The sequence below is a fragment of the Antrostomus carolinensis genome, unplaced genomic scaffold (genome assembly GCF_000700745.2).
Source record: "Antrostomus carolinensis isolate BGI_N321 unplaced genomic scaffold, ASM70074v2 scaffold26029, whole genome shotgun sequence".
Taxonomy (NCBI): Eukaryota; Metazoa; Chordata; class Aves; order Caprimulgiformes; family Caprimulgidae; genus Antrostomus; species Antrostomus carolinensis.
In genome coordinates this window covers 1-2,998 of record NW_010341013.1, presented here as the reverse complement: position 1 = coordinate 2,998, position 2,998 = coordinate 1, and the positions used below count along the sequence as shown (strand labels likewise).

At 53.6% G+C, this 2,998-nt stretch overlaps 1 non-coding gene across 1 annotated transcript; it reads left to right on the top strand.

Annotated features, from left to right (window-relative positions):
* Positions 1-2,826: 2,826 nt before the first annotated feature.
* On the top strand, positions 2,827-2,956 carry LOC114818960 (small nucleolar RNA SNORA2/SNORA34 family). The gene has a single exon (XR_003766328.1). It is a non-coding gene; the product is annotated as a small nucleolar RNA SNORA2/SNORA34 family (small nucleolar RNA).
* Positions 2,957-2,998: the final 42 nt, after the last annotated feature.

Sequence of the window (2,998 nt, the reverse complement as noted above, 5' to 3'; positions counted from 1 at the left end):
CAGTTTGTGATTCTATGATTCTAACTCAACAAAAACAAGATGGTCACAACAAATAGGAGAGCAGAAAGATGGGTGAGACCTTCCAGGGATGGTGACACTTGAGGGAGAGGGTTGTCCCCAATAAATATTGCAATTTCTAGTGAGTGTGACATTTCTGGGGTGGAACAGTGCTGCTGTTGGCCAGCTTGGGGCAGCTGCCCTGACTCTCACTCCTCCTCACCTGGTTAACTGTAAACTGCTGAAGTCCTTGATCACTCTGGATCCCACACACCACGCTGGCCATGAACTCAAAACAAAGTGTCTTATCAATGAAGTGCTGCTGTCTTCTGAAAAAAATGCAACTTTTCTGACCCAAGAATGAATTTTTATGATTCTATCCCAACAAAACCAGGACAACCTGCCCAAAAAGTTCCTCTGAATATTGCAGTTTTCATTACATGCCATGAAGTTGGGCTGAAATACCCGGGGAGTGGGCTGCAGTGGGATGCACATGGATGTGATGTGATGTGATGTGAAGCCACTTCCCAGCACAGATAATGGAATTATTTCTATTTTTGCTGGTTTGGGGAAGATGAGTCTTGGAAAAACATGCAGGAATGTGAAAGATTTGGGAATTACCCCGTTTCTGTAGGGTTGGAACTGCTCCTTTAGAAGGGCTGTGCTCATTTAAATCTGTATTTAAAAGCTTTTTTTTTTTAAAAAGAGGATTTTTTTTCTTCTTTCCCCTTTTCTCTCCTGTGAGGAATCCATGAGGATTTTAATCCCCAGATTATTCTGATGTCCTGTGTCTATGTTAAGCCTTCCATGCTTCAAATCCTCTGAAATATGGTGAAACAAACCAAATAACCCCCCAAAAAACCCCCCAAACCCATGGTCAGTTGGAGCTGCTCCTCTGAACGAGGTGTCTCTTGCTTTAATATTTGGATGTCCCCAAGATTCCTGGTGGGAGCTGAATCTCCTCACTGCTTTAATTTATGGAGGGAGGAGGGATCAGTTAGTGCAGCTGCAGAGATTAAGTGATGATGTGGGTCAGACTGGACCCAGGAAATGCCCCCCCCAGCTCTTGGGGGGCACCAAATCAGGTCCCAGCCCCTCCCTGCGTGGCTGAGCCAACACTGTTCTCTGTGAAAACAACTTGTGTGGCAGGTGGGGTTTATTTTTGGGTCAGAAATCAAAAATATAATCATTTCTCCCCAGCTCATCCTTTTGAGAGGGTCCCCAGCTCCACAGGGGGGTTTGGGGTGCTTCAGGCAGGAAGCCAAGTGCCTCCTCCCTGCCCTGTACCCCGAGTTGTGTGGGGGTGTGAAGGGCAGACACCCCTTGAAGACCCTCCAGCCTCAGCTCGGAGGGGTTTGGAGCTACAGCTGTGTGGGGCATCTGGGTTTTATCTCACATCTCCAAGTGCTGCTCCAGGGAGTGAGTCACAGGGATGTCCCCTTGGATGTCAGACACCCTCCAAATCCAAACCCAACCCCCCTTCTCTTACCAGTATCCTCACAGGGACCCCAGCCCCTCATCTCAGCAGAGTTCTCCATGCCAGGAGTACGGTGTGTCGGGGGAACTGGTTTGTGTGACATCCTGGGAGAGGGGTGACTCTGCTCCAGGTGTCCTCAAGGAGGGCAGGATCAGACCCTGTCACAGCTCTCCTGCCTGCTGTGGGGATGATTCTGGGGTAGCACGTCACTCTGGGTTCCAGATTTTGTCCCTCACACCTTGTTTTTGGTGGGAGTGTGGCGCTGCCAGCCTGGATCGTGCTGGTTCTGGAGGAGGAGAACCCATAGTGGTGTCCCTGGCAGGGCTGGGGGGTCCTGGTGGCACGGTGCCCACTGCTCTGCCTCCCCCTGTGCCCATGGGCAGAGAAGGTCTTTGAGGACTCGTGTGTCTCTCACCCACGGGGCTCTGTGGGGACCCCTCCTGCTGATGAGCTGCCCCTGGTGTTTTCTCTCCTAGGATTTGGACGTGGTGGGTGATGGCATGCAGTGTCCCCCGTCCCCTCTGCTCTTTGATCCCTCTGTGACCCTCGATCAATCCCTCAGAGACGTTGCTGAGACTCCCATAGACATCCTGGCGCTGGAGGAACCATCCCACCCCACCCTCCCTCCACAGATGGACAGAGGAACATCTTCTACCCACGTCTTCTCCTCAGGCACTGACCCTCTGGCTGAGCTACCTGTGCAGGTACGGTGGGGAGAGCACCTGGGGCTTCCAGCTCGTGATGAACCACAACCCTGGGGCTCTGCAGGGTGTGTGTCCCCAGGGGAAAATGTCCCAATGTCCCCATTTGTCCTCTGGTCACACAGCTGAGCCCTGGAGGGTTCCTCTCCCACACAGCCCAGTTCTGCCCCGTGCTACGCCCACGCTCTGGATGGTATTAGGAGTGGTGAGGAGGAGGTGACAGCCAGAGTTTGTCCCCTGGGGGGGGGGAGTGACAGAGGACAGGCCTCTTCTCCGTGGGTGGCTCTTCCTGTCGTGGGAGCTGTCTGGGCTGCGGTGGGGATGTCTCACAGGCTGAGGACTCCCCGCTGGGGGCAGCCCATCTTCACCCATCTGGGGATTTTCAGAGGAACTGTTGTTTTTTGGACAAAGCTGCTGCTTTCTCCTCTTCTTGAGTCTCATTTTTCACATCCAACGTCCTCCTCGTGTCCCACCCAGACCCCCTGTGGACATCCCTGCTGGGTGTCATCTTTGGAGCTGTCCTCAACCACCCCATCCTACATCCCCTTGTCACCCTTCCAACACTGTCCCTGCAGCCAAAGTGTCCCTGTGGCACCTCTCCCTTGGTGGGAATTGGGGTGGGGGGACCCCAATCTTGTAGCACCCACCCCCCAGGCCCTGAATGAAGACCACTGGTTTGGTGTAACCGTTGGTTTCAAGCAGGAGCCCAGAGGAAACATCTCCTGGTCTGTTGGGTGTTCCCATCCCTGTGGAACAACCAGTTCGTGTGGGAGTGACACCCCCCTGGGCTCACACTGGCCACCGCAGCCACCTCACTGTCCCT